Source organism: Haemaphysalis longicornis, unplaced genomic scaffold, assembly GCF_048455015.1.
Source record: "Haemaphysalis longicornis isolate Haplotype H1 unplaced genomic scaffold, Haemaphysalis longicornis Haplotype H1 scaffold_8, whole genome shotgun sequence".
Classification (NCBI taxonomy): domain Eukaryota; kingdom Metazoa; phylum Arthropoda; class Arachnida; order Ixodida; family Ixodidae; genus Haemaphysalis; species Haemaphysalis longicornis.
In genome coordinates, this window is record NW_027526445.1 from 169228515 (window position 1) to 169236561 (window position 8047).

Below are 8047 nucleotides of genomic sequence, written 5' to 3' on the forward strand. Positions count from 1 at the left end.
AGGAATGGGTTGGGGAGCACTCTGCAAGCACTCCCAATAGCAAAAAGTAAGCTACATCTGTCCCTTCGAATAAAGGTCTACAACTAGTGCATATGGCTAATTGACATGTGGACCTGAAACTTGACATCTTTCAAAACAACTCCAAAGCAATCTTTGCTCTTCTGAAGAGGCCATAGAACAAATATTGTTAGGAGTCACACCTAGTGAAAGGAAACGAGCGACCCGGATCAGACAGCGAACTAGAGTAGAATATATCATAGCTCAAAGACAAATCACTGGACTTGGCTAGCCATGTAGTGAAAAGAACTGACAAGCGGTGGGCTATTGAGGTACCCGAATAGATACCAAGACGTGGGTACTGAACTACAGGAAGGCCACTATTATGACGGAGGATGAAATCAAGAAATTTTGGGGTGAACTATGAACTCGAGCTGGAGTGGTGCGAGGTCTAGGGGAGAGGACTTCGTCATACAGTGGACCCTAATAAGATGATGATGATGGTAGCGTTTGCTACTGACTTCCGTTCTATCTCTGCAAGGGCTGGCAGTAGATGGCTGGTAGTAATGATACAAACGTGGCGTGGTATTTTAAGTATCCGGTGTTCCAAGAAGCAGTGGTATAATTTGAAGACCCGTGACCTTAGTTAATGTGTTCATGAAGTTTGCGGCAGTTAAAAGAGGCCTTGAGAACATCGACAGGTGCTGGCATTTCAAGTAGGTTGTATTTTCTTGACAAATCATACTACAAGAACAACGAAACAAAACCCTGAGCCGACTTCGTTGGAAGCTCGTCACCGTGTTGTTCTACGTGATCAGGAACGGGTCAAGAATACGGCGAAAAAAAAAACGGAAAGTGGTGCAAAGGTGAATATTCGGCACCATGATGTTCTTAGCGGTTAGACATAGCGCAGCAGTACTGCGAAACAACCAGAACGGCGTGCCAAGTTGGCTCAAAGTTAGGCACCTTGTTTTCTATGTGATTAGAAATAGAAGCAATATTACGGCGAAAATACCAGAACATGGTGCCAATTAGGTTAGCAGTTCGGAGCCGTGTTGTTCTACGTGCTTAGCAACGGCAACATAATACTGCCCATAAACATGAACGCGGGGCGGGTTGGTTGGAAGTTCGGTACCGAGTTGTGTTACGGGATTAGAAAAAACCCGAACGAGGTGCCGAGTTGGTTGGATCTTCGGATGTTTATGTGATTAGCAACGGCCCAATAATAAGCAAAAAAACCTGGAATAGAAGTATTTGCTTGTCACCCGAAGCTCGTGCCATACGAATGAAAACAATGCAGGCGGTGAAATTCCAGCGCATGTCATTGACCGTGTGCTGCTTTTTACGAAACTTGGCACTGCGATGACTCATTATTCTAAAGCAGAAAAAAATATCCACAATTGCTAATGAAACTGCTATGGCAACAATTACTAGTTACATTTGTTCAATTGTAACGTTCTAACAGTGGCAATAGTGAATCATTCAAACAATTTATTTTCAGTGCCCAGGAACGATGTCGTCTAAATGGTGGTAAACTAATAGAAAAAAATTAGCGCCAATGCACCGTGTGAATCTGGTTCGAATGCAAAGCTGTAAAATGCCCCCTGAACGATTGCCCATGCGACGTCAATTAAATTCCCTCACGTAGCTCTACAAATACTGAAATCAGAGAGAAGTAAAATGCACCTAACGACATCCCTCTATTACTTCAAAGCGATATTCTTGGTAAGGTTCAATTAATGCGTGATTTGTACTGGTGTAGTACATAAGATAAAACTCTTCTTTTATAAAATATAAGGAAGCTTAAACCCGTGTTAGGCGATCTTATTTCTCGGTCTCTGCCGTTGCGGACAGAGGCGACGAGATCGGCGGCAGAGACGGAGAAGGAGGAGGAGGAGAATGAGATACTTCTATTCAGATTTGTGAGCGGCCCAGAGTGCGACACAAGGGAATGGTTCCTTCTTCACTGTATGCCATATTCATTCCGCGCCGCCTGTGCTTTGTCACCCGCTGAAGCTGGGCAGGCAGAGAGGGCTGGACAGCAGCATCTCCCATTGCTCTTGTTTGGTATGTAAGGAAAGAGAGGATGGTGTTCAGGGCTAAAGTCGCACACCTATATTATGTGGCGGAGTGTTCCTACTGCTGAGTAAAGTTTACATTCAGCCGTAGGGTAGTTCGTTGTTCAATGGAAAGGTCAGGGTACTATGAAGGTAGGGTCTATCTGAGAAGGCGATAATGCTGGGTTATGTCCCTGAACGAGACCAGCGGGTGACTGTCCTCGTGCAGCTCCATAGCAGGGGGGGGGGGGGGGTAAAAGCGCAGGTTTGCTGGTGGGCATATTCGTTGCCCTCCATGGAGGCGCGAGCGGATGTCCAGAGGAACTAAATAGAACCATTTGGAGAGTGGCTTTTTAGCACACACAGTGCAGGTCGGTACACCAAACCCGACTGGTAATTCCGATAGGCTTGATGGGTATCGGTGAGTACCTTCCGAACCCCTGGTTGAGTCAGAGCCATGGCGGTGGCTGCCTCTTCTGCTGCCGCCATGTCTTCGGTCTTTAGGGAGGCACAATAAAGAGGTTGGTTCTGCAGGTAGCCACGATGATGGGGTAGTGTTGCCCTCGATGTTGGGAGGTGTCTGTGTGCATAACTCCATGATCCCCTCCGAGGGTGGTGTTGCGCGCTTGAGCCCGTGCTTGTCGGCGACCCTCGTCATGTGAGGTGTTCATATTTCTAAGAGAATCAAGTATCTTTCTTTCTTGTCGCAAAAAGTCCAGCAGTACATCAAGCGGAGTGACATTCCAGGCTGCTAGCCAATCTGGATAAGGATGCGGTGACCTGCCGCAGTTCTGTTCAATCGGAGCGACTGGATAGAAAGATGGCCCACTATCAGCTCTTCCACCGTGTTGTACAGCCCCGTGCTAAGAAGCCTCTTTGGGACGCACTAATGGGAAGACCAATAATTTGCTAAACCGCCTTTCTAACTATTATATAAAGCATCTTTATGTCATCATTGCCGAGTAGAATACAGGGGGTTTACGTAAGTGATTCTAACTGAGAAGTAACGATGTCATATCAATCCTCGTCTGCCGGTGTCCATGTCGTCCAAATCATCATACCAGATGATAATCAAGCCCAAGTGCATCTTCAACATGTCCCACGGATATACTCAGCAATCCGCGGCCGATTGCTCTGCCATGTACCCTATGCAAGCAGGAGAAGGAGGATAAACTTTCTTAACAGCGTCGTAATGTGGTGTGGGGCACTCAGTTTAAGACTTAGAAGTGATCAGATGGACGCTATAACGCAGTCCTCCGAACCACGGCTAACCTCGGTACCCCAGGAGATGACTGTGCCGCTTCCTGATCATTGCCCGATGGATGTAACAGTGCAGACAACATGGTTACCATCAGAGCCTAGCGCGTCAACCGCTTCCTAAAGGCTACCAGACCCTCCACCTCAGGATGGCAAAAATATTGCCGTCAAACTGAGAAGTAACGATGTCATATCAATCCATGTCTGCCGGTGTTCATGTCGTCCAAATCATCATACCAGATGATAATCAAGCCCAAGTGCCTCTTCAACATGTCCCACGGATACACTCAGCAATCTGCGGCCGATTGCTCTGACATGTACCCTATGCAAGCAGGAGGAGGAGTATAAAATTTCTTAACAGCATCGTAATGTGGTGTGGGGCACTTAGTTTAGGACTTCATTGGAGACCCCTGACGCCACGGCATTTTCCACCAGCCTAAGCTGGACATCGAGATCTTAGCTTGACAGCTCCTCCTCCCGTTGCTCAAAGGAAGGGTGCGCGATTATTTTAATTTGGAGGTTTGGCGAACACTCCCATATCATAATGTAGAGATGCCCGCGGCAGCGAAAAATTTGCGCAGCTGGAAGTACTGCGTTGCATGAAGCAAGTCTGAGTGTATGCTAGCGTGAAGGCTCGCATGGTGGCTGAGGGTATGGGTTGGTACCACCCCTCTCAGATCGACGTCCGGCCTCACATCGGTGCAGAGGACGGCCTTGAAGCATTCCATACTTCCGTACTCATAGAAGGACGCACTTGTTGTATTCGTTTCATTCTTGCCCTAGATGCAAAGAAAGCGTATGACAAGGTGAGCCATCAAGCAATCCTACAGATACTACGCTGGCTTCCGTGCACGACACCTGAGGTGTCTTTTGTATAGTCGTTTTTAGCACACCGCACATTTTCAAATAAACCTTGAGGGCAGGCGGTGGGCTCCTTTTCAACATGCCGCGTTGTACCGCAAGGTTCGGTCTTGGCACTCATACTATTCAAACTTTACCTTCTCCCGCTCGCTTGGACAGTAGGGCCTTTAAAGATCTCTAATGCCTCATCTATGCGGATGCAACCACGCTCTGGTCGATCCTTCCACACATTGCGGATCAAGAATAAGCTCTTCAGAATGCTTTAAATACCGTTGACACGTGGTGCAAACACTTGAGGCTCATGATATCCCAAGATAAGACCGTGTCACCTATCGTCGGCCATCGAAGGGCTCGACAAAAACTGCAAAACCGTCTCTTTTTAGAAAATTATTTGCCACCGCATCTTTGACCTGGAGGTTGCGGCCTGCGCTTAGCTATGCCATAGTTCCGGGAATCTAGCTGGCGCGCCTTTCAACTGCTACATCTAGTTCGCCGGATTTCTATGAAATTGGGAAGGGCTCGCACAAAGATGGCTGGGCTTCTCGTACTTGCAATCCTGCAGCCAAGTATCACGTGCGAGGCTCAGTTTCAGTACATGACGAGCGCGGAGTGGGATCGTCTAGAGGCCATCAATAGAGAAGCGGTGAGGACAATTTCCGGCCTTCCTCGCGTAAGGCCCATCTCTACACTACAGGAATAAGCTAGCCTTAACACGGTAGATCAGTGTAGTTAACCACGGGCGACAGTTACGATATCTTTAAGCTCCCGTATACACATCTGTGGCTGCTTTAAGGTGGTATATGGGCCTCCAAACTAACGCGCCGCCAGACCCCTCTCCAGAACCCCCTCATTGGAAGTGAATATTAATTACTAACGGTAAGCCTATGGCTCGCTCAAGCCGTGTGGTGCCGCCACTCCCGTCCATTGCTGGCCAAGCTACGTGTTACCTCGAAGCCAGTATTTCAGGTAGCCTTACCAGAGCCAGCGCCAGAGCCGTTGTAAATCCAGCCGTGTAATTTTGTCAAACATGCCATTACTACACCCCTCAGAGGCCGCCGCACCGACGCCTTGACGACTATAGAGCTGCTTAAGGCAGACCAATCAGAACCTGTCAACATTTTTACAGATTCAATGCGAGCCATCCGAGACCTCCGGAAGCTACTTCATCAAGCGCCCGTATCCCAAACCATCCACGCGAAGGCTGCGACCCGTACCTTCAGAGTTAAGATTACATGGGCCCAGAGGACGTCGACCGTTGATAGCAGCAGGTGGATGCGGCGACCCCTATACCTCCACGATGCACCCACTGCCGTTATTTCCAGTCGATGCAATTTCAAAGTAGGCCACCGATAAAGAAGACCTTCGGCGCTCCACACCCGCACGTATTCCACCGTGCGGATGAACCTCCCTGGTGGGCTCACCCGCAGTGAGAAGGTGGCGCTACGAATGATTCGCGTCGGGGCTGCTCTTACACCTGCTTACACCACCGATGGGCTCAGTTTGCCGGACATCTTCATTTTGCTCCACGTCGGCATCGACCGCAGATATTCACTATCTGCTGGGGTCTTGCTAGTGGTCTCCAACGTTGCCGACAGCAAGTACTAAGTAGTGTGGGGCTCAATCCAGGCTGGCTGCCCGACCACAGACGCTGGCTGTTCGGGCCATATAACTAGAGCCTTTTAGGCTTTCTCAGTGAAAACTTCCGGTTTGCGTACATTTAGACTCACTTGCCCCACCATTTTACGTTGGAGAGCAAAATTTTGAAATTAAAAAAGTACGACACAAAGTTGTCTTACGGGACTAGTAACTGGAACGCGGTGTAGCGTCGATTGACAGCTCCGTACCATGTTATTCTAAGGGATTATGGCAACGGCGCAATAATACAGCGAAACAACCGGTATGATATGCCGAGTTGTTTGGAAGCTCGGCGTCATCAGGTTCTACGCGATTAGCAAAGGCACAACGATGTGGCGACAAAACCGAAACGTGGTGCCAACTTGGTTTGAAGTTCGGCCCACTGTTATTCTATACGTGGTTAACAACAGCGCAGTAATGCGGCAAAAAACCTGTAGGTTGTGCGGAGTTTGTTGGAAGCTTGGTGCTGTTGTTCTATGGGATTACCAACACCGCAATGCACTGCCAAAAACGAGAACGCTATACCGAGTTGGAAACTGGGCCTCACGTTCTTCTACGTATTTAGCGATGGCGCAGTAATACCATGAAAAAATCGAAACGAGGTGCCAAGTTGGTTGTTAAATCGCCGCTTTGTTGTTGTACACAATTAGCAAGGGCGCAAAAAAAAAACCGTGAAAAAAAACATGGTTTCGAGTAGGATGGAAGTTCGGCGCCGTGTTCATCTACGTGGTTAGCATCGGTAGATGGACTTTTTTTTCTTTACTGCATAGAAAACTGCACTTATTACAGCCTACAAATGCTATGACTCAGCCGAGAAGATGCGCATTACTGGAGCTAAAATTTGCCGTACTCAAATGTCCGTCAAGCAGAGGCGCACGTCCAACAAATGCAGCCATTCTGGTGGGGCACTTTGCGTCGTATATAGGCTCTGCACCAACGCAGCCTGCTCAGGAAAAATGGACCTCGTTGAGCGAGGGGTTCTGCGTGCCTGTCCGCCATGCCGCTATTCTAGAAGCTATACAATCCCGTCACAAAAAATATACCCTCGGGCACTCCAGTAACATCTTCAAAAGGCAAGAAGCGAATTGTATAAGGGGTAATGTCCATGTCCTTTTTAAGAGTTCGTTGCAACACAACCACGTACCAGGCACTGAAGAATTCTACTATACTCGGATACAGGTCAAGAAAAAGCGGCATCGCCCAGTCAAAGGCCCCCCTACCAGCCAATGGTGTCCCTCTATCAACGTGACGTCGCGGCCGACCGCCTTGCACCTGCAGGCAGCGCTCGGACCCAAGCTTTTCTGAATGCGTCCGTGCCGAAAAATAGTTCTTAAGGGAGCCTTCACTTTGAGCGGTGATAAAAACCTTAGCTAAAATCCACTATTTACCCGTTATAATGCAACGCGTGAAAGAACTTATCGTAAACTGCAGTAGCAAGTTTCAATTACATTCTTGATGGTGAATTTCTACTGTTCCGGGTTTTCCCTCAGCCGTTTGCTTCTGTCTTTATGCATTGCCGGCCCCATTTCCCGCCATGGATCCCGAAGAAGTCGCATCTGAATGTGATTTATCGTTCTCTACTGAGGATTGCGGTGCGTTGCCATCTACGCCACGCCGATGGTACAAGAAATACAAAAGCGGCCGTGTCATCTGCAGCTGCGGACGGGAGATGATCCGGAACGCGTACGTTCGCTTGCGGCATCTTCACTCAGAGCGCAGCATTGAAGAAACGGCCGCGACAGTGAGCGATCTTCTTGGAGTCAGTGTGAGCTTGGTGATGGACGTGACGAAAGAGATAAAAATAACGATAAAAATATTGCGACGCCCTCCCGAAAGCGCCCGCGAAGCGCCGGAAAGAGACGACGCACAGAAGTTGACAACGACTTCACGAAGTGCGCATTGCGGTCGTCCGTGCATTGCTTTTTTCGCGGCAATGAGATCCCGACAGAAAAGGCAATTGCTGCGGATTTCAACGCTACCGGTGATGTTACTCCTCTCAAGCCATGGACTGCGCGCCGCCTGCTGAATGACATCGGGCTCAGGTATGAGAAGAGGGGCGGGAACTCGTTGCTGATCTAGCGGGACGACATTGTCGCGTGGCCGCGGAAGTACCTCTACGACATGGCCAGGTACAGGATGGAAGATCGAAAAATCTTCTACCTTGATGAAACCTGGGTGAATGCGGGGCACACGCTTTCGGCTGTTTGGACGGACACGATGGTTGCTTCCCACCACGACGC